The 24,767-nt window shown below is 37.7% G+C and overlaps 1 protein-coding gene across 1 annotated transcript in view; it reads left to right on the forward strand.

The window, feature by feature from the left end:
* Positions 1-24,767, forward strand: part of RhoBTB (Rho-related BTB domain containing) — a 490,451-nt gene that overhangs the window by 143,996 nt on the left and 321,688 nt on the right. Inside the window, exon 2 of the mRNA XM_081734304.1 lies at positions 24,514-24,614. The gene's annotated coding sequence lies outside the window, so the exon portion shown is untranslated. The remainder of the gene's footprint in view (positions 1-24,513; positions 24,615-24,767) is intronic.

Genomic DNA, 24,767 nt, shown 5'->3' on the forward strand with positions numbered 1-24,767 from the left:
CCTTGTGTAGTGAAGATTTAGGATTTAGATTTCTGGGCTTTCGGCATCAATGGCCTTGTTGCCCCATATGAGGGATGACTTTCCTCGGCGAGTACACTATCCGGGGAAAGGAAGGGAAGAAAGGATTGGGGAAGGAAGAAAACGGCCTGGGACCTATATGTTAGGTACCACTCCGGCATTTGCCTGCTGTGAATGAGGAAAACCCAAGGAAACCTCATTCAGGATGGCTGGACTTAAAATCTTTTGATACTTTTTCGACCGAGTTCTCCCCCGGGATCGAACCCGGAACCTTTGGCACCGAAGGCGAGAGCGCTAGCGACTACCCTACGCGGGGCCACTTGTGTAGTCTAGAAAACTCATTTTTACTAGGATATTTGCAAATTTTTTTTCTTTTAGTTTAACGCCCCATGATTGTACATCAATGTAAGAGAGAAGGTGACAATGAGATACATGATAATGGTGGAATCAAGAAAATGTAAGGAAACTGGAAAGTCTTAAGAATAACCACACCTACAGTGTTCACCAAAAGGCTTTTTGTCGGGAGCAGGAATCGAACCAGGGACCTAACGCGTCAGAGGTAAGCGCTCTACTACAAAGCTTTCTTTTGTTTAAAGAACTTGTTTACATTGAAATATATATATTTTACGAAGATACTGACATATTTTACAGCCTCACTGAAATTAAAAAAAAAAAGTAGTCAGGGAGAGTTTACTTGTCAGATTTTTATTTTTTAATTTAATTTATTTTTATTTTTATTTATTTTTGCTTTGTTATGTTCCCTAGTTAATTAATGTTTGGGTTACTGAAAATTAAAACCTTTTTAGTATTATTGTTATGTCATCACTTTGGAACCAAAAAAGTTAGATTTTTTTTCTTGTGTTTTCATATAGGAAGTTGGTAAGTTTGTGCCTTAGCATTGGTTTGGTTTCTAGAACGTAATTGAAGGTCATGTTGAGTTGAGTCTTGGCGGGTTTAGAGTTCGTGAAGTGTCAGGCACTGCTTGTGCCCCTGTCTTCTGTCTGTGATGTTTCCTGGCTTTGGGCTGTGAGGTATTTATGTTGAGGAGTACCAACGCAGGCCGCGTGATATACAGGTAGCTACAACACAGCTTCAACAGCTACGAGTGCCAGGTGTTTGAATTTCATCTTTCGTTACGGCGTGACTAATGCAGTATAGTACTAGGTTCAAATTCTATGGGTGGTAAAAATGGTCGTGGTGTGGTAAGAAATACAACGTAATTGTTATTAGTTTATTAGTGTTTCTTCATAGTATAGTTTCACTATTTCTAGAAGGAATTAAGTATTAACGAAGTAATAAATAAGCAAAAGCACACTTTGATTGGCGTTAACTATTTCTCATACTCCATTGAGAATGTTTTGATCCTCAGTTGCGCAAACATCCAGTGTGCGTTTTTTTGTTTGCTTACACTGCCTTATAGATGAGCTCCCTCGTGGCTAAGTGGTTAGTGAACACGCCTTTGGCGTGGGACACCCGGGTTCGATTCCCGGCCGGGGGCCGCGGTGGCTCAGTGGTAGAAGGTTCACCTCTGGTGCTTGGGGTCCCGGGTTCGATCCCAGCCCCGCCAAGTGAACCTTGTGGTGGACAAACACCGTGTGCGTGGGTTTTCTCGGGGTTCTCCCGTTTCCTCCCACTTTCTTCATTCCACTATTTAATTCATTACTCATCACCGTCTCCATTAGCCTAACCCGCATAACCGTAGGACATAAAACTCAAAGATTTCATTTCATTTTTTCGATTCCCGGCCGGAGCTTATGTGGTTCGGATTCCACGTTAATCTGTAGGTCCACGTCTCATACAGCCTTGCTGCTGAAAGGAACGTTAAAATCAAATCAGCACTGTTTTACAGATGCAATTGTTCGATTCCGAGTTCGAATGAAGCTTTTTTACGGGCAGCGGGCGACTTTTATATATACAATCCAAGGATTTTAGTTATTAGTCAGTGATGCAATATATAGACCTATATATATTACAAAATTGAAAGTGACTATGTTTGTGACTCTTAATCTCTTAAGGGCTGCGGTGGCTCAGTGGTAGAGCGTTCACCTCCGGTACTTGGGGTCCCGGGTTCGATCCCAGCCCCCGTCAAATGAACTTTGTGATGGACAAACACCTTGTGCGTGGGTTTCCTCGGGGTTCTCCCGTTTCCTTCCACTTTCTTCATTCCACCATTTCATTCGTTGCTTATCATCAGCGTCTCCTTTAGCCTAACCGGCATAACTGTGGGACGTAAAACTCAAAGGTTTCATTTCATTTTTTCTTAATCTCTTTGGAATCTTGTACTTAGGTTCACAGCGGAAGCGACGAAATAACTCGACTCATCCATTGTAGCTCTCTTCGCAACCAGTTTCCAAAATGTTGGCAATAAGTTTGCGAAACGGGATATGACGACTCCAATTTTGGGTGAAAAGTCGCTATAAAAAATAATAGAGAAATTCATTGTCTATAAGCATTGTTTTAAAGTTGTAGATGTAAACTAAACAATATGTTCTACTCACTGGCGCAAATCCGTGGGGGGGGGGGATGACGGATACATGTCCCCTCCAATCTTGGAACTGAGGGGGACTTCTCCCCAATAATCCGATTTGAAATGTGTTTTTTGGGAGAAATTTGATTATTTTTGTCCGATTGCTACAAAGGAACGTGAGATAAAAGAGATGTCCCCCAGAATAAGCCTCAAATCTGCAGCCTCCCAACGCTGAAGACAACTCTGATCCTCCACAACATTGTTTTTCAACTTCATAAGTATTTTGGACATCGCCAAAAAAAGTATGGTAACGGTCTTACCCCCCCCCCCCAATGTTGAAGACAGATTTGCGCCGCTGGTTCTACTCACATCTTTGTAAATAGGGCGCAACTAATCCTTTAATTCAGGGATCATTTCAGGTTGTTTCGGGTACTTTTGTTCATATTGTGGTCAAAATAGTTCCGAAATAATTAACCTACAGTACTTACGTTAAGCAATTTTTTTGTAAAAGAAAAAGTGCAGAATAATTAAAAGACCCCAAAGGACAAATATAACAAACATCTTCTTCGCCTTTATTCACGCAATCTATAGCTAATCTTGTTGCTATCGGTAATGATGTATTACGTGTGTTTCTCAACGGAAACTCTGCGAACTAAAGGACATCAAGTTTGTAGTTGTTCTTCGTTAGAGGGCAAGGGTAACATAACAATGCAGGATTGTGGGGCAGTGAGTATGCTGTATTTCCAAACTCTTCATCAGTTGCGCTGATTAAAACAAACAAACAGAAAAAATGAACGTAAAAACTGTTTTGAACTAATAATGCTTCTCTACAGATGAACATTTTGTTTGGAGCAAAAAGTCGCTAAATGTGTAAGTAGGTAAATCGTCATTTAAAAATCACCCAAAAAAGTCTCCAATCGGAAAAAAATATTTTTTGTCGCTATCGTAGGGCGACCATACGTCCCGTTTTGACCGGGACAGTCCCGTTTTAGTGGCGTGTCCCGGCCGTCCCGTCAGTAGATGGAAAAAGTAGTATTCGTCCCGTTCTATGTAAATGAAAGAAGTAAATAACAAACCCAGTATCTTTACTCCTTTTAAAAGTATTAATAATTAATAATAACAAAGAGGCAAAAATTGAACTGAAATTCCCTATATTAAACATACTCTATAGTTCGCAGTACTGCTCGAAAGGCAGCAGAGGTTTTAGCAGTTGGTTGTGTGTTGAACAAATTTCAACGTGTCTTTCCTTTTTCATAAGTACCCGCTCTGTAACAAAGAGAGAGAGAGGAGGAAATCTGATATCAAGGCACTGATAAGAACAAAGGTAGATCTAAAAGTCTAGGGTTGCAAGAACCTGTCCCGTTTTTAACTGAAAATTTTATGGTCAACCTACGCTATCGTTGAGGTCGAATTCCCCTTATTTAGCGACTTTACCCAAAATTGGTAACATTGACCCCCACCGAACAACACCCCGTTATCTTTAGCCTAGCCAGCATAATAGTGGGACGTAAAACTTAAAGATTTCATTTCGAACAACACTCCCAGAAACCTATTGTTATACCATTCCCAAAACACCCTTTTGTACAGTTCTCCCTATTCGAAAAAAAAATTGTAAATAGCAGTGTTCATACATAAATATGGAACTCAATTTCCCTGAATTTTCCAGGTTTTCCAGGTATTAATTTTTCAATTTCCAGGTCTAGTGGAAGAAACTAATAGTACGAGAACACATAAATTTTAAGAATACTATATTTATATATTTGAGAATGGCCACCCTTCTCCCCAATGAACGATTGCAATTAAATATTGAGTCACAAGAAAATAAATAATTAAAATAAATAAAATTTAAGTTGAAAAATATGAAGTTGAGAAACCTACTAAGGGAATTATATAATACTTTTGTTCCATACTTGAATACATTCAAAATATACAAAAATATTGGCTTGGGGAAGAAAAAAGGGCCCGGGAGATTTTAACTGATTCTTATAGTACTCGACAACAGAAATAAATTACTGAAAGAATTTTCAAAATCGGCGCAGGTAAACATGCAGAAAATCGCATTTTCATGTACCGGTTCAAAATGGGGAAGAAAAGACGACCGCGAGATTTTAATTGATTCTTGTACACGACGAGAGAAATCGATTAGTGAAGGAATTTTCAAAATCGGCGCAGGCAAACATGGAGAAAATGGCATTTTCATGTACCGGTTCAAAATGGGGAAGGAAAAAGGTTCTGCGAGATTTTAACTGATTCTTGTAGTACTCGTCGAGAGAAATCGATTAGTGAAGGAATTTCCAAAATCGGCGCAGGCAAACATAGAGAAAATCTCATTTTCATGTTCCGGTTCAAAGTGGGGAAGAAAAAAGGGCCGCAAGATTTTAACTGATTCTTGTAATACTCGACGAGAGAAATCGACTAGTGAAGGAATTGTCAAAATCGGCGCAGGCAAGCATGAAGAAAATCGCATTTTCATGTACCAGTTTAAAATGGGGAAGAAAAAAGGGCCCGCGAGATTTTAACTGTTTCTTGTAGTACTCGACGAGAGAAATCGATTAGTGAAGGAATTTTCAAAATCGGCGCAGGCAAACATGGAGAAAATGGCATTTTCATGTACCGGTTCAAAATGGAGAAAGAAAAAGGTTCCGCGAGATTTTAACTGATTCTTGTAGTACTCGTCAAGAGAAATCGATTAGTGAAGGAATTTTCAAAATCGGCGCAGGCAAACATAGAGAAAATCTCGTTTTTATGTTCCGGTTCAAAATGGGGAATGAAAAAGAACCGCGAGATTTTAACTGATTCTTGTAGTACTCGACGAGAGAAATTGACTAGTGAAGAATTGTCAAAATCGGCGCAGGCAAGCATGAAGAAAATCGCATTTTCATGTATCAGTTCAAAATGGGGAGGAAAAAAGGGCCCGCGAGATTTTAACTGTTTCTTGTAGTACTCGACGAGAGAAATCGATTAGTGAAGGAATTTTCAAAATCGGCGCAGGCAAACATGGAGAAAATGGCATTTTCATGTACCGGTTCAAAATGGAGAAGAAAAAAGGTTCCGCGAGATTTTAACTGATTCTTGTAGTACTCGTCAAGAGAAATCGATTAGTGAAGGAATTTTCAAAATCGGCGCAGGCAAACATAGAGAAAATCTCGTTTTTATGTTCCGGTTCAAAATGGGGAATGAAAAAGAACCGCGAGATTTTAACTGATTCTTGTAGTACTCGACGAGAGAAATTGACTAGTGAAGAATTGTCAAAATCGGCGCAGGCAAGCATGAAGAAAATCGCATTTTCATGTATCAGTTCAAAATGGGGAGGAAAAAAGGGCCCGCGAGATTTTAACTGTTTCTTGTAGTACTCGACGAGAGAAATCGATTAGTGAAGGAATTTTCAAAATCGGCGCAGGCAAACATGGAGAAAATGGCATTTTCATGTACCGGTTCAAAATGGGGAAGGAAAAAGGTTCCGCGAGTTTGAACCGCTACGATGTATGTTCACGAATGTCCCCGTCTTCTCAAATTTAGTTAATTACTGTGACACTGAAACATGTGACACAGAGTCACATTGTGGATGACTGCAATCGGCAACCACTGCACATATACTCCTCCCGCCCCACAGTTTGATTATTTCGATCCATTCCTCACGTGCTAACGGCATGGTTCAACATCTGCAAGAAAGAGGTAAATGTAACGTTCAATTGGCAATAGCTTTTCACCAAATTAAGCTGCATGAAATCTGATTGCATATTTGACATACTGAGAAAATTCTAGTCCGTGGCCATATGTATCACATATCCCATCAATTCATAAAAATTTTGAACACAAAATTACGGTCGTCCGTGTGACGTACTCCCAAAAGGCCTAATGTGTATCACCCACCTCACATTCAATGAAACCACATCCGTGTAGAATTTAGAAAGGAACTTCTTATGATGTATACAGGATGTCTCAAACGTTCCCTGACATAGGATAACTCTGTTATTATCAGAGTTACAACAAAATGTAAGAGGAAAAACATCTCGAAATATGACGTTTTCAATCTAAAGTGAACACTTTTTAAAAAAAATCGGACGAGATGTTTGTGCTGTATACTCTTTATGCACCCAATTTTAAATGAAAATGCAACGTTGTTATGTACCTGGACCCACAACATAAGTGAATGAAGTTACTGTTTGAAACGGGGGCTGGCCATCGACATGTTAGCGTAAAAGACAGTAACTTCACTCACTTACGTTGTGGGTCCAGGTAAATGGCAATGTTGCATTTTCATTTCACATTGGACGCATAGCGAGTGTACAGCGCAAACGGGTCATCCGATTTTAAAAATTCCTTCACTTTAGAATGAAAACATTATATTTGGAGACGCTTTCCAAAGTAGTATAATTTAGTTTGTTTAAATTTACAATTTAATACAAGTAGATTCGGATTTATATGCGTAGGATTTTGTATGCATCTAACTAATGAATTCTTTATTTTCATGCTTAACTTAGTGACTTGGCTTTGGACTGCAACTGATTATTGTAACCCATTATTGCTTGAGAAGAAACAAGATATCCGAATCTTCATTTGGAGAAATCAAACGTCTATTGGAAAGCTGGGGATTACAATCATTAATTTCTACATTTCAAGGTGCGTAAATTATATATTCTGTGTTTGTTGTTAAATTACTATTACTATTATTGGGTTTAGAATCAATCAAGCGCTTCATGATATTTTATGGGGATCAAGATGGGTGCCGGATAGATAAGTACTTGAGCGTCAGGCTCTTATTTCTTTTCAATTTAATATTTAATCAATGATTATTTTTCTTCCTCATTATTCCACCAAATCGTATTCCAAGATCATATATCCATTTTTGATCGATATATCCATATTTTTGATCTCTTTCATATTTCTATATTTTCGATTTTTGATATTGTTTATATTTCGATATTGCTGTATTTTTCGATATTTCGAACAAGTTTCGATAGTTTGTCAATATCGATTATCTATATCTAAATTCGGATATCCCAAAGCCCTATCGAACCCCCTCCGAAATGAAGTTTTTGGCTATGGACCTGATTAGGGATGCGCACGAGACAAGGCGAGACAGAATTTTTGTTACGAAATTCGAGACGAGATAGAGCTCTTCCAATAGAAACAGATCCAGTTTTCGAGACGAGACATAACTTTCGCGGCACCTTTTCGAGAGGAGACAATTTCAAATCTTTTCTCTTGCGCATCCCTACACTTGATCATGAGGTATCAAAAAAAAAAAAGTTAATGAGAAATACCGGTAACATGTAAATACAATATAGGTAGCTAAAACATTTTTGTTTTCATTCTTCAGTAATGCATTATTATTAATCTCAGGGGGGCGCGGTGGCTCAGTGGTAGAGTGTTAACCTCCGGTGTTTGGGGTCCCTGGTTCGATCCCAACTCGCGCCGTGTGGACTTTGTAGTGGACAAACACCGTGCTCGTGGGTTTTCTCGGGGTTCTCCCGTTTCCTCCCACTTTCTTCATTCCACCATTTCACTCATTTCTCATTATCTCCGTCTCCTGTAGCCTAACCGGCATAATCGTGGGACGTTAAACTTAAAGATTTCATTTTTTATTAATCTCTGTATTTTATAGTGTATTCTCAAGCTTAAGGTGATGTATAATTAAATTTTGAATTCAGTTAACTTATTTTGTTTCTCAGATTGTTTTTAAAATGTATCTACAAACGTTTATTTTCATTCTTGAGAGTTTAAAGTGACGTATACTTATTAAACATAGTATTTAATATTGTACTCTTAACGTGGAAGTGATATACAGTTAACTTTTGAATTCAGTTAACATTTTTCTCTCTGAAATTGCTTTAAAAAGTATGTAAAAACGTTTTTATTTTATTTCTTGAGTGCTAAAAGTGATGCAAAGTTATTAAGCTTACTACTTTATATTGTATTCTTAACCCTAAACTGATACACAGTGCGTTTTTGAATAAATTATGTCAAGTTATTTGAGTGACGAACACTGGTAGAAAATCCTGACTACTACTGGAACATTTTGATTTTAAGGTGACGACTACTGGTGCAAGGATTTTAAAATATTGTTTTTCCTCCAACGGCTACTCCTTTTTTAATTCTAACTACATGGTCATTATAGGAAGGATCAGTGAGTCTTTCCAACTATGGTACAGCTCCGACAGATTCACGATGCTCAGAGAAGAGACAAAATAGTATGTTTTCAACCTTAAAGTGAGAACCACTGGCGTTTTTACCCTGCTATGCAAAAGTGAGTACTCCAATGGAGTTCCAATGCGGTACTTAATTTCTGCGTTTTAGATATATGGAAATACATGTCTCTAAAATGTAAAGAACTTATTTATTTTTTTTTTTTTTACTGAAAACTGCAACTCGGTAAGCCTTATGGATACCGAGGTATGGGAAAATAAACTATAGGTATGTGGGGCTTGCATACTTGACGCTACAATTCGGAAATTGAATTAAAATATGACTAACGGCTATCAAGATGTTGTCAAATAAAGGGAGGACCAACACAGTTAAGGGGTTTTCGTGTTAGATGCTAAAATTTCCGAAATCGGTCATGGAAAGGTAATAAACACCAGTAGCAATTTCATCTTAAAGTAATTAGATATCTTCATGGAGTGTTAGAACATCATGGAGTCTACCAAAATTAAATTTTAAAAGCTTTTGAAAATATAATCTGACATTTGTAAACAGTATTTGAAATATGTGTTTACCCAAAACTTCCAGCTAGTACATCTAACATCTGGAGAAACACTGTGAAATAAAAGCGTACGAGATCTTGAAATTTCGGAAACAATTATTGGTGGCAACAAAATTAAATAAGATGGTACTTCTATGGGTTAAATGAGTACCTCAGTACAATTTCGATCGAAAGATTAGTTCAGTCCTAGGTTTTCTTCAGGCAATTCCAAGGGTTCATCGAGCTGTGCAAAAGAATGAAAATTCGCTGTCAATATCTAAGATAGTAACCAAGATATAAGGAATTATATATTTTATGACGTAAAAATAGAGATCTTTACGGATTTGTACTTTTGGCTCTTTCCTATAAGAAAAAAATTCAGAAAACTACTGTATATACCTTAATAGACAATTCAGTGGGCGGGGACACAGTAGCTTAGTGGTAGGGTATTTAACTAATCTTTTTTTGCAGAAACTATTGGAGTATTCACTTAACCTGTAGAGATACGATCATACTTAACTCCCTATTTAATTTTAAAATTAAATAAAAGGAAATATTTCAGTGTAGCGACCCACGATTATGCATTTTAGTCTCAGGGAGATTATGATTAAAGCAAGTGAATGTTGTTGACAGAATTGATGGAATGCAAGAATTGACAGAATTGATGGAAGGAGAGTACCCCGAGAAATCCACGAGCACGGTGTTTGTCCACTACAAAGTCCACACGGCGCGAGTTGGGATCGAACCAGGGACCCCAAACACCGGAGGTTAACACTCTACCACTGAGCCACCGCGCCCCCCTGAGATTAATAATAATGCATTACTGAAGAATGAAAACAAAAATGTTTTAGCTACCTATATTGTATTTACATGTTACCGGTATGTGCACTACAAACTGACTTGACCGTGGATCGAACCAAGAACCCAATACACTAGAGGTAAGCACTCTACCCCTAAGCCATCGTGCCCTCGCCCATTTAATTGTCTATTAAGGTATATACGGTTGTTTTCTGAAATTTCTTCTTCTTACAGCAAATACTCAAAAGTACAAATCCATGTGGGTCTCTATTTTTACGACGTCATAAAATGCATAATTCCTTATATCTCGCTTGCTATATTAGATATTGACAAAAAATGTTCACTTTATTTCAGAGCCCGATGAACGCTTGGAATTGTCCAAAGAAAATTTAGAGCTGAATTAATCTTTCGATCGAAATTGTACTGACGAGTCTGAGGTACTCACTTAACCCATAAAAGTACCATCTTATTTAACTTTTGTTAGGATCAATAATTGTTTTCTGAAATTTCAAGATCTAATACGCTTTTATTGTATGGTGTCTCTCTAGCTGCTAGATGTACTAGCTGGAACTTTTAGGTAAATACATATTTCTAATACTCTTTACAAATGTCAAAATATATTTTACAAAACTTTTAAAATTTAATCTTGGTAGACCCCATGATGTTCTTAAACTCCATGGAAATACCTAATTATTTTAAGATGAAATTGCTACTGATGCTTATTAACTTTACATGACCGGTTTCGGAAATTTTACCACCTAACACGAAAACCCCATAACTATATGGATCCTCCCTTTATTTGACAATATCTTGATAGTCATATTTTAATTAATTTTCTAAATTGTACTGTCTAATATGCAAGCTCCACGTACCTATGGTGTCGCTTTTTATTTCACCATATTTCGGTAACTGTTAGGCGTACCGACTTGCGGTTTCGGTAAACACACACCTCTAACGTTCTTTAAAACGTTATTAAGACATATTTTAGAATATTTAGAAATGAGAGTTCTGGGAATATCATGGTACCCGAAAACCCCCATCAGGGCGTGTGTGTAGTGTATTTAATTGAAACTACTTTTGAGGTTGTTGTAAGCCCTCGTAATTACGTTTCCGAAACTGCACCATCTAGTACGCAAACTCCACAGTTCTGTAGTGTCGCTCTTTTTTTCCCCATATCTCGATATCCATAAGGCTTACCGAGTTGAGGTTTTCGGTAAACAGATGTCAGTTCCTTACATTTTAGAGACATATATTTTCATATATCTAAAAAATACAGACATTAGGTACCCCATGGTAGCCCGAACACCATTGAGGTACCCACTTACTTTTGAATGGTAATACATTTTGAGTTGTTGTTCAGCATCAATAAACACTTCATAGTTTTTCTACGTGCAACCCAAAAGTCCATACCTGACGGAACAGATTTTGTCCATTTAATCTCAAAAATGTTAAGATACTTTGTATTGTTAAGTACAACCAAATTAAGCACACTGAATATAACATTTTAAATATTTTCTGATTTTTGTTGCAGGTATTTCGTGCATCAAACCAGGATTCTGCTTGAAAGACAGTCAAAAGAAGCAGTGTAGGTTGTGGCTAAAAGTACGCCCTTTCTGAAGACAGACTCAGTTGTACTTACATTATTTTGTACGAATATATAACCCTAATAAAGATACTGTACTACAAATTATTTCTTTCTTCCATAAATTATAATAAAATATTATCTCTGTTTAAAGAAAATGATTGTTAATGTTAAGTCATTTTAATTCTTTTTCTCTGTAATAAGAACATTATCCCTCGCAATATTTTTTATCTTTGTGCTATTGCGATTGGATGAAGTAAAATTCTATACGAAGCACTATTATTTCAGACATGCATTAATAACTAATGTATTGTTCTGTATGTAAGACAATGTGTATACTGAACATGTCTAGCGAAGGTGTTGTTTTAATACAGAATCTATAACTCAGCTTTTCAGTAGTCAACTTTATTGGGAATCCGAAGAAAGAAGTAAAAAAAAAAAAAATGTTGGACTTACCAGCGTGTGTGTGTTCGAATTCTGGACTAATCCAAATTATCCAGAGAAATCATTATATATTTCTTTGTTGCTATTTCAGATGTATCCTTTATCCAAGTCGTATGAAACGGAGACTTCATACATCGCTATACTTTGTATGAACTATGTTCCGTATTTACTTAATCACTTTGTAACTTTCTCTAGTGTTGACAAGGCCGCAGGTGTCAATCGAATAGTTTAGTGTTTCACTCATGTCACCTTGTGACTAAGGTACGTCCTGTCGGTATATATATGGTACTGGGTTCAATTAGCGATAAAATACATTTTTAGCGTTAAACAAATGCAAAAATCTACACGAAATGAGATACCGTGATCTCTGACTTACGGATAACACCAAGCAACTAATGGTACTGAGTGTGATTGAGTTTACTAATTACTATTTGGCTAAAATCAGTGTTCCTTTATCTATAGTTCTTTTCGTGCTTTGAATTGCAAAGTTTGAAATAACCGTTTTAAATTATTGTGTATATATATCTTCCGAGTAATTCTGAGAATCATTGCTCTTTCTTTAAGCAATGTATGAGACTGTTAAATTGCTCTTTCCTTAAAATGTTGCACTAAGAAGGATGCATCCAGGAAAGTCCAAATTTGCAGAATGTCTATAGCAGGGAAGAGTAAATATGTTTAGTCGATGGCTGCACAACGCCTCCGCTGTCACACAGCGAATACAGCGGACGTTTAAGAGTATTCTGCACTTACTATTAGGTATCGGCCTGGGAACTTTGGCGCATCTACCCAGTCTCCTTCTTGGTGTTACATTTTTAATGGCGAGTACTGAGTAGGAATCATATTGTAAGCGAATACGTTTCCGGCTGATACCACACTTTTAATTATTGCGACATTAAAAAAAAAAAAGAAAAGAAAAGAAAGACATACCTGTTAATTAAAATGTACAGAGAAGTTATTTCTGGAAAATTCTATTCAGGCCTCTTGTGGTAACAACTGCACTTTAGTAGAAGATACTATTAAGGAAAAGAATGAGGTAAAATAATCTTTATATCGTACAAGCAATGGATGATAACAGCTTAATAAATGATTGTACGTAAATCTTGTTTGAGTTTGAATATAGGATTGTATAAGGCTGTGCATTTTGCATTATTATTGAAGTGCTGCAACTAACTAACTGCAAACCATATGATAAATTCTTACAGTAATATATCACATATTGATTTACTCTGTATGGAAACGAAAATAGTTTAATATATGGTTAACCTCCTTTGTGCCAGGGGCGGATCCAGAGGGGGGCGATCGGGGCGATCGCCCCCCCCCCCACAAGAGGAAACTTTCTTATTTTATATATAAATAAACCCATCCATAACAAGTTTGGAGCTCTTAAAAGTAGAAGTATTACCGCCGACCGCCCCCCCCAGAAGTCCGTCCTGGATCCGCCCCTGCTTTGTGCCCATAATTTTAAAATTAACGCTTGTGTCACTTTTCAACACTTGACTTTGCAGTAGCTTTCCAACGAATTAGCAGGAAGCCCAAACTTATAGGACACCCTGCAGGTAAATACATTTCTTTGGACAGTTTCACTGCTCCAAACTAAGATTTGAAAAGTGTAGCATTGTTAATTTTATTATTATTGGCACAAAGGAGATCAACCATATTTTAAGCTATTTTTGTTTTCATACAGAGTAAAACAATATTTGACAACATTACAGTAAGAATGTATCATGCACTTTGCAGTATGTTGCAGCACTTTAATAATGGTGCACTATACGTACACTCTAGATCCTGCATATGTCCGATCCATACATTACAAGAAGGCAATACGTATTCGATACAGGTAAAATCTGTATATTTCATATGGACAACCTATTAGCTATATACATCCAATCTATACATTACATATGGCCAACCTGTACGCGACATACGTATAATCTATATGCTGCATGCAGACAGTCTGTAAGCTACATATATGCACTCTGTATGGTGCATACGGATATTCTGTATGCTGTATCTGGACAAGCTGTGTGCGACATAAGGAAAATCTGTATAATACATACGTACAATACGTATACTGTATCTAGTCGTACGTATGGGGCACAAGTACAATATAGATGCTGTCTCGGGGTTGAACGCAAGAAACATACGTACAGAACGTATATTGCATACTTCTTGAAATCATGCTCCGTCCTGATAGTCAGTGTATGTCGTCATTATTAACCCACATGCTACATACGACCCTGACGTCACAAAGCTAGATATTACCTCCGTATATACTTGTTACTGCAGATAACGTCACACGAATGACGTCATTGCACTTGTGCAGACAGTACGTATAATACATACTTTTTCAGCTATACGTTTGCTGCAGGATGTTATATACGGTTGTACGTTAAGTCCAGAAACTACAGGAATTACGAATGTAACCTACGTTTTTAAGTATGCCACCTACATTTTTTTTCTCAGTGTAGGCTATATGAGACATGGGCCTACAGCTTAACTTGTTTCGTTTTCTTCAAAAGATTGAGATTTTATCACACCAGTGTGATTTTCATCAAAACAAAATCTGCACTTCTTCTTGTAGTACTATTTCCAAATAAATAAATTGACGTTCTTGATAGAAAACCAACTTGTTTTTTGAAAAAATCATTTTGTGAAAGTTTTAAAAACTGATTTCGGTGTTTTCTCTCACTTCTAGTTCAGATCTCTTTTTAAACTGTAGGCCTCATTCTATATTGACCGACTGCTGACAAATAACTTAAGCACCAATTAATCAATCAGTCATCAATTTTCCTTACAATGGGATGGAATAAATCTGTCATATTTTGCATGAGAAAACTATTAAAATGTCAGAGCTATTGAAATCAAATGAAAAAGGAAATCTTCCAGTTTAACGTCCTGCGTTTATGGCCTTTAGGCTAAGGGAGACGGATGATTAAGGTAAGTGAATGATAATGGAAGAATTGGTGGAATGAAATTGTGAGAGGAAAGGGATTGTGTCTCGAGAAAACCCACGGAGCCGATGTTGTCCACCACAAACTTAACTTGGCTGGGGGTCGAACCAAGAGCCCCACGCACCAGAGGTAAGCTCTCTACCACTAAGACACAGTTCACCTTAATCACACCTATTAATTTCCTGTGTGCAATGATAATGTGGGAGAAAAATAATACGTACATGTTCTAAGGTTTCGATGGAGCTACTAAACTTAGTGTCATGGCTGATCTGGTTCTAGCCAAACCTTAGTCGTAATGCCAAATCATATCTAGTTGTAATCAAAGAAATTGGCTCATTGAAATATACACTGTTTTATTTTAAGTTATGTATTTTAGATCTTAATTTTTTTAAAAAATAAAAAAATAAAACTTAGAGAGAAAGAGAAATAAAGTGCATGACTCTGCTCTTTGATTTGACCTTGGAAGTGCTATGTGAACTTCACCTTTCTCAGTAACAGGCGCTTAAAGGCGCCAGGTCGTCTAAATAACGCGAGTAATTCAACGCTTATACTGCAAAGTTTTGTAGAGTAGTTTCTATTCATGCAGAACCTAACCCTCCCTAAAATAGTAAAGACAAGTGGCGGCTCATAACGAAAGTCACATCGGTAAAAGATTCAATATTTATCACCATAAGCTTAGGGAAGAGAACTTCCTAAACGTTTAATTCTAGTATTTAGCTTTCTGAAGCTGTATGAAGCTTTTTTCCCCTTAACTTGTAGGGATAAAATTAAGCTTATACCAGTGACTTCTCTTAAGAGCCGCTATTGGTAAAACCCCACTACGAAACTGTTTCCAGTTCTTTATCTGCCTTCCAGTTACCTCATCTTATCTGTAAGTATACGCTGATCTAAAATAATATTAACTGGATATACGCTGACTCTCCATTTCATCCTTGCTTTACCGTAGGTACTATAGTCACACGTTAAAAACGAAACAATACTGTCTAATGATATTTACTTGCATATAGAGTCCTCTTGCTGATAGCATATGTGCCTTTGGTACGCGTGACCCCTAATTCGATTCTGGTGGGAGAACAAATTTAATTTCACAGTCATTCCCTTTCATTTAGGCCGTCTCCTTTAGCCTTAAAGACATAATCATGGGATATAAACTTTAAAAATTCATTTCATTGTCTATAGTGTCTGAGCAAAAATATTCCTTGGAGGATAATCCTTTCATTCAAGTTAAATAGTTTTTTTTTTTCTTTAGAAAGCATTGAAGGAAACAAAGCTATGTATTAGTCTACGTGTGTTACGCCCAACATGAGGTAGTACTCGCTTACACCCTGAAATTAACATAGGGAAATTTTGAAGTATTTAGCCTCATATTCTGTACACGAGAAAACGAAATGCCAATGTAGAGTTATCACATTCATATCTAATTAAATTGTAAGAAAAGTAACTACAATTAGAATTGCTCGGAAGCAAAGAAGGTAAAGTTACTGTGACAAAGCGCGAACTTTTTTTTTCATTTTTTTTTTTCAAGTCTGCTGGCAATTTATGTCATTAGACAGAGTTGAAGCAGGAAATAAAGCGTATTATGCCAATCAAAACCTACTATAAAGCAGAAGCGAAAACAAGGAAAACCAAAATGCAGATATACAGAATACTAATTAGGCCAGTCATTACGTATGGTTCCAACAGTTGTACAGTCCGCAGCAAAAAACCTGCAACATGAGCATGTAAGTTTATTGTGAAACTACACCTAACAGCGCAGGGAGTCAACATAACGTCTAAGTGGCACGAATCACGCCAGGAGGAACCTCGGCGTCCTCCCCTGCACACTTATTTTGGAGCAAAAGACTTCGTCGTTTCACAATAAACTTACATGCTCATGTTGCAGGTATTTTGCTGCGGACTGTAGACTAAAGAACGAAGATATAAAAATGGTACACATACTTGAAATTGAGGGTATATGCACAAGTAAAAGAAGGAGAAAGATGCAGAATACTGAATAATGAAAGATAAATAACATATCGAAAGGGAAAGACGTTTATTCGTTAAATTAAGAAGAATTAGCTGGGTCGGACATGTATTAAGGATGGATGCACAAAGAATGATGTAAGGGAGAATGTATTCAACTAAGAAAAGATATAGAAAGATAGAAGACAAAAGAGATAAGAAATGGAAAGAAGAAAGCTATGAAGACGATTAAATGGAGGCGGATAGTATCAGAGGCCAAAGCACACTTAATGTTATGCATCGAGTGGTAAAGTACTCCCAAAATTTTAGACTAGTGGTTCTCAATTTGGGAGCCATAAAGAATGAGCGAGAAGTGGCAAGTTACTGACAGAAGTAAATCGTGAAATCATGAATAAAATGTACTTGTAATCATTTACCATACTATAAAGGTAACCAAGAAAGTTTTGTCGCTTTTTCACCCACCACCTTCGAATATCGATATGTCACCTAAGACGTACCTGGAAAATCAAAAAATAGTCTCCATCAGCATCGACGACCTTCTGCCAACGTTCTGGAAGGCCATGGATTCCATCGCAGTAGAACTTGGTGGGCCGTGAAGCGAAGAATATATTAAGTGCATTTTACACCTCTACTAGGGATTTGAACTGGCGTCCTCTAAGGTGATTGTTCAAGGAATACAAAAGGTGATAATCGGACGGTGCAATGTCCGGGGAGTATTGTGGATGCAATAGTGTTTACCATCCAAAGCGCAGAATGCTGTCCCGGGTCATTCTAGCCACGTGAGGCTTAGCGTTGTCGTGTGAGAGGAGGACCCCTTTGCGATTCAGAAGTGTTGGTTCCAGAGTTTTGAGTTTTCCTTGAACACGGCTCAACTGCTGACAGTACGCAATGGCATTGACGAGCTCTAACCAGCTGGTAGCAGTTCCCGATGCACGATACCACGAGCAGCTCACCAAACAGACAGGAGGAACTTTTTCTAGTACAGTGCTGGTTTCGGTTGTTTTAGAACCGGTTCATAGTGTGCTAACCAATGGTAATCGTGCCGTGGAGCTACGTACAGGAGCCACTTCTCATCTCATGTCAACATCCTGTTCAGAAGAGGATTCTTCCTCAGACGAGACAGCAAAGAAGCACAGGTTTCGGCTCGCGTTGCCTTCTGGCCCGAAATCAAATCACGTGGGACCTATATATCCAACTTGTAGTGCTTCCCAAGTTGATGGAGGTACTGTCGAATGGTTTCTCCACTCACATTGAATTGTAGACCCAGTTCCTCAGATGCCTGGGTACTGGTCGCCTCAATTGCTGCCTGAAGATCTTCATTTTGTACATGTTCTGATCTTCTGGTACGTGGTACGTCTTTGAGTGTTTCTTCACCGTCCTTAAACTTGTTAAACCACTGCTGCACTGTCCGCGTAGTCAGGACACCCTCAGCAATGTCCTAGTATATCTTCAATCCCGCTGCAGCGGCATTTGACCCCTGTTTCAACTCGTACAGCATGCACGCTCTTATGACACTCTGTGGAGATACCATGTTGACTCTGCTCTTACGCGAGCTCATAATGTAACTGAACTGCCACAATCAGGTAGTATGTTGGATAAACCTACACCAACAACTGACCTTCGCCTTATCTCCATTCGCATTCATCTCACGGTGTGAGGGCCAATTGAACACAGACCACCACAAAAATCGACGGAACTTTCTTGGTTAAACGAAAGTAGCCGTTTTTTATTGATTTTTGGCCACAGAACGCAAAAATCGCACTTAAAATTCTCTCCTGACTCAGGTTTCTGAGTAATTTAGCGTTTTATATTTTGCACATAACGCTATGGGATATTGTAAATACATGATTTGAAATTATTGTTTTATAGAGTATAAAGCAGGGGCGTAAATAAGGTCCCCACAGAACCTGCATTGCGGGGGGGCGTCCAAATAGTGAAGTGACACGTAGAAAGGGGAACCACATCACGCTGTCTGCGAAAGGGCCCTCAAGCCTTTAGTTACGCCACTGGTATAAAGTGTCGTTCTTCACAAGTATTTGCTGCATATTCTACTTGTCAATATTGTACGTTATCAACAGCTAGTGCGAGCGTCTCATGAGTCACGTGAGGAAATGATTGCAAGTTGCAACTACCTCCAGTTAACGTCTCTAATCGTATTCGTGGTGTGCTTCAATCAGTAGTTTGGCAGACTATTAATGTTACTGTGGTGAACCAGCAGTTTGAAAGTAGTGAGTGAGGACATTATCGCTGTTGTTCATATTGTTTACATTGCGAAGTGTCAGTGATTCAAGGAAAGTACAGCAATGCCACGCTTCTGTAAAAATTCGGTGGACAGTGTGTGCTACATATGTGCGGACGTAATTTGTAGTTCCAGGAAGTGGCCATTGGCTGCTGCAGTGCTAAGAGCGTATTTAGTATACTTTGGGTGTCGTGTTGGAGACCAGGATAAATCATGGGCTACTCATGTTTGTTGTACGAGTTGTTCATCTACTCTCAATGCCTGGATGCATGAGAAGAACGTTTCCATGCGCTTTGCTGTGCCCGCCGTTTGGCTTGAACAAACAAACCATACTAGTGACTGCTACTTTTGCATGCTACCCTGCTTGAAGAAAGATATAAATAGGAAGAAGAAGATCGAATACCCAGTGGTACCATCGTCATTTGTTCAGTAGCCCATGGAGAAGCATTGCCTGTTCCCGATCCCCCGGCTACGATTCCGATACAGAGAATACAGAGAATGAAAGTGAAGGTGAACCTGTTCCATATACCAGTGACACTAATCCTTCATTTGAGCCGAAAACCAGCTATCCTGAACCACACCGACTCACACAGGTGGAGCTTTATGACCCGATTAGAGATTTGGAACTGTACTCTTAGCATCTAGGTTACAGCAGTGGAACCTTCTGTAGGATACAGTTAGGATATCAACTCTACGCGATCGTCAAAAAGATCTTGCAAAATATTTCTGCTGCACCGATGAGTTAGTATTTTGCAATGATGTTCCAGGTTTGATGCAGAAACTGAAGATTCCGTACAGGGGCGTCATTTCGGACTTCGCTTGGGGGGCAAGAGCACCACCGACATAAGACTTTCGCGTTTTGTACTAGTGTATTAATAGACAATCGATTAAAGGATATGTATTCCTCAAACTCTGGGGGGGGGCAATTGCCCTCTCCTGCCCCACCTAAATGACGCCCCTAATTCCGTACAAAGTAAAAGATTGGAGACTGTTTATAGAAGTCTCCAAAACAAGCCGTAAGACTGTGCTCCTGTACAACAGTAAGGAGATATCAGCATCAATCCCTGTTGCTTATGCACCCCTAGGTAAAGAAAGTTATCCCATGTTGGAACGCGTTCTGGATCTTATAAAATATCGTGAACACAAGTGGTTAGTTTGTGGTGATTTTAAGGTGATCGTAATTTTGTTTGGTCTACAGGGTGGCTATACAAAGTACAGTTGTTACATATGTGAGTGGTATAGTCGTGCAAAGAATGTCCATTAAATACAAAAGGAATGGCCGCGACGAACAGCTTTGTTGCCAGGCAAAAAAAAAAAAAAAAAAAAAATCAAGTGTACCTCTCGTGAACCCACAAAGCATTCTGCTGCCACCATTGCACATGAAACTTGGACTCATGAAGGCAATTGTGAAGGCCATGAACAGGAATGAACGTGCATTGGCATACTTGTGCCAAAAGTTTCCGTGTCTAAGTACAGAAAAGATTAAGCAGGGAGTCTTTATTGGTCCGCAAATACGTAAGCTATTGCAAGATGTGGTGTTTGAATATTTTCTCAGTGCTGATGAGCTTCATGCGTGGCAATGTTTCCGTAATGTTCGTACCAGATTCTTGGGCAACCACCGAGTCGAAAATTATTAGAAGAATTAGTAGAAGAATTGCTATCAGCCTACGAGCAAATTATGGTGCAATATGTCACTCCAAATGCACTTCCTCCATTCCCATCTTGATGTCTTTCCAGTGAATTCTGGATCTATCAGTGACGAGCAAGGAGAGCGATTTCATCAGGACATTTCTGCGATGGAACAACATTACAAAAGAAAGTGGCCAGTTTCAATATGAGCGGATTTCTGCTGGATGATTCCAAGAGATGCTCCAGATGTTCCTCACAAGAAACAAGCAAAGAGACGGCGTGTTTAAAACAGATACTTCAGGTAACTTTTACCATTACAGTTCTTGTCCTGTAGCGCTATACGCAAAATGTTAAGAGTGCTATTACACCGATAGTGTGCCAGGAGGACGTTATATTTTTGATATTCATATTCAGTGTCCAAACATTTATAAGAGACAGCTATTTTTATTTCTGTAATTATGTTACTTGTTACTTTTACCTTTACAGTTTCATTATCATAACGTTATATGCAAAATGTAAATTATGTAATTAGTACTAAATCTGAATTCAGAACACGTATTTATTGTGTTTTTCGTGTTCAGCGCCCAAAAAATTAGAAGGGACGGATATTTCTATTTACGTAATCATTTCAATGTTTTGTGACTTTTACCTTTACAGTTTCATTATTATAGCGTTATATGTAACATGTAAATTGTGTAATTATAAGTAAATCTTAGCCAGGAGCAAATTTTTATTGTCAGTTTCGTGTTCAGCGCCCAAACATCAGTAAAGGATGACCATTTACATTTCTGTAAAAAGAAAATCACTGTTGCACAGTGTTACCTTTATACATGGTATGCAGAAATCTTGCTAGAAATAATTATAAATTGTGTGAATATGGTTATTATTATTATTATTATTATTATTATTATTATTATTATTATTATTATTATTATTATTATTATATTGCATCTGAAATCGCAAAAGTGGTCATACAAAATGTACGTATTACCAAGAGCAAGAAGGAGAGGAGCGTAAAGTATGCAGGATTTACAGTGCCAGGTAAGCAAGGTTGGGAACATCTGTTTTAGATGTAGACAAAACAGGAAACCATATGTTGTCTCAGTTTTGGTGTAAATTTGTCAAGCCATCTTCTACATACTGATAAAAACATTCCTATATTTCTGTTCGCTAACAGTTTCATAAATATGTAATAAATGTGTTACGTACTAAACAAATATTGTTAATTAGAACTTACTCAACAAATAGCTTGAAAATTAAAAAGCATATCTATTTTGTTGAAGACAGTAGTTGACGAACTGTGAAAAATAGCTTAAAATGCGACCATTTTTCAGGAACATATTTTGCTTTTATTATTCTCTCTGAAATTGTTAAATTGGCAAACTGACATTTCAAAAGTCCTATTTACATGTTATGACAATGACATATCGATAGCTTGTCACCATTTTTCCACTTCAACCTTTTCAGTAGCAACTCTGTAACATTTCGCTTCTGTTTTATTCGTCTAGCTCACATACGCATGCTCACTTTTATACATATACACTTGTATTTTGAATTTTATACAGCTTCCTCTATTTCTCTGTTAAGTGTCTCCCGCCTTTCCCTCTGTTCCCTTTTGCCGCATACGTCCCACAACTCTTCGGAACTTCTGTCTTCCTCTGAGGTTGAAATGTAATTTCCTGAAGAAGCACAAGCTATTATCCTGGAAGTTAACGAGTGTGCCAGTGGACCTGAAGAGTTGAAAATAGCTGGAATAAATAATGTGGATCTGATGTCATTTTAATTATTATGTGAATTTAAAAAAATGTCAATTTTAAAAAATACATACGTATATACTTGACAATAATAATATACTGAACTTTCAGCTACACTTTCCGAAAACAAAGCTAAGGTCTTCATGATTGAACATGTTTATTGTATACGTACACCAAATAAGTGAACGGCTTGACGAACACAATGCTATATCACATTATCTAACTATCGAGTAAACTGCGAAAGAAGGTTGAGCATTCCCATGCAATTCAATGTAATACCAAACAAGCTTCTCCTGTCATCTGCAGGTAGATTTCAGAAATTAAACTACCCACATCTTATTCTATGTTCAATCCATACACGTTCTGCCTAATAACTCAATTTCACCGGAAGTGACGCTTACCAATATGTTCGCCCGAGCCTCTCAAATGTTGGACTCCCTAACTTTTTAATCGAAAATAGATTGATTACATTTTATATATCTTTTCAGCAGCATCGGCATATGAGGAGGGAAGTTTCTTTTAAATGGGAATCAGACTACTACTCGTTTTGGTATTTGAGACTATCTGGAAACGAATCTCGGACTACACGCACAGGAAGCATGTGCCTTAGCCACTTGATCACGATAGAGAACTTAAGGGAATGTACAGGGTCCCGGGTTCGAGTCTAAGTGGGAGAACCTTAAAATTTGAACGCATTATTTTGGTTCAGATTCCACTTTAAATTGTAAGTCCACGTCTCATATAGGTAAACTCCACTTCCAATCAGTTCAGTGGTAATGTTTGTACTGAAAATCATTATTTTGTCGACATGATTTTCATAAAATTTATCCGGTTGTAATAAAGGCTGGTGTGTGTTGTCTTGGTTGATTAAATGGTTCTGGCTACACAAGGTTTTGAGAGGCAGTGTTTCGACTACGCGAGATTTTTGGCCCGTAAGATTTTAGGCAGCAAAGTTTGGGCCACGAGATTTTGTCCGCACACGAACAAGAACATTGATAGCAGTTGCTGGTTTTGCAGGCAGCTATTCGCGGCTCCATAACTACATGTACACTGCCAATATATATTTGTCCCATTCTCCTACTTAACCTCCTCTCCTGTTTCCGTCGATGTGTTTGTCTCTGCTTTTCTCAGTTAATAAACCTCGCCCCTACGTCACACATTGGCAAGTTGGAAATGACGACAGAAAATGAAAGGTTCTACTGGTTAAACAAGAAAAGCCAAAACCATAAAATAACAAGAACAGAATCTCGAAAGTTGAAGAAGTAAATATCATACATAAAATAAAACACAAATGAATTTAAGGTAGTTAAAAATAACGGCGTTATCTAGCTTGAAACCGTAAATAACAGCTTATGAGAGGAAAATATCATTAAAATAAAGTTGGAGAAAATTAATAAGATCAATGGACAAACAAAAGCAAAGCTCACGGCTAAACATTTTAAAAAGACGAGTAAATCTTGCTTTAACCTTGGTATTGTACAAATAGACGAAAATCAATAAATCAAATGGAAAACTACCTTGTTTGTTTTGATACTTTTTATTGCAAATGTGGAACGTAAGTAATGGACTAAAAGCTCTGTAGGTGGTTAGTTTTTCAGAATGAGATTCCACATTGTGAATAATGTATTTAATTAACTATATGGAAGTCATGTATTAATAAAGGTACAGTACTTTTCCACTGTTGAAATCCCTTGCTGTTGGGTAGCATGTTTTTAATTTATTCTTCATTTTCATGTAACATTATCTTTGTCATTTATAACTTTTCCGTTGTACTGCTAATGTGTGTATGTGAGTCATCCTTTCTTGTGATGTGAGAAATCTACGTTTTGCATGCACACCACGTTTGCACGTTTCCCACGTTGTTCTTTGGCTCTTTTCAACCGCGGCGACAATTCGATTCTAGTCTTTACATAATGCATATTGCACTTGCTCTCTCGTACGTGCTATTCAATTATCTGTCATTTTTTTCTTATTTTTGTTTCAGGAACTAGCGATTCTCTGCGTTCACATTTTCTATACTCTCTACACAAACGCCGCGGGAAGGATATCCCGCTGACTGGTGCTGAATTACTGTTTTCTGTTCAGGTAAAAATGTCTATCAATATTTCTCATTTTTCTTTTTGTTCTATATTTAATTGCAAGATAATTTCCAGCTGCGTTTGCTTGAAGTTTCTTTTGATTCAGTGGCGGCTTTTGAGATAAGTCGTTTCAGTAAGAATTAAAATTTTATCATTGCAA

Source organism: Thermobia domestica, chromosome 12 (genome assembly GCF_964235325.1).
Source record: "Thermobia domestica chromosome 12, izTheDome1.hap1.1, whole genome shotgun sequence".
Lineage (NCBI taxonomy): Eukaryota > Metazoa > Arthropoda > Insecta > Zygentoma > Lepismatidae > Thermobia > Thermobia domestica.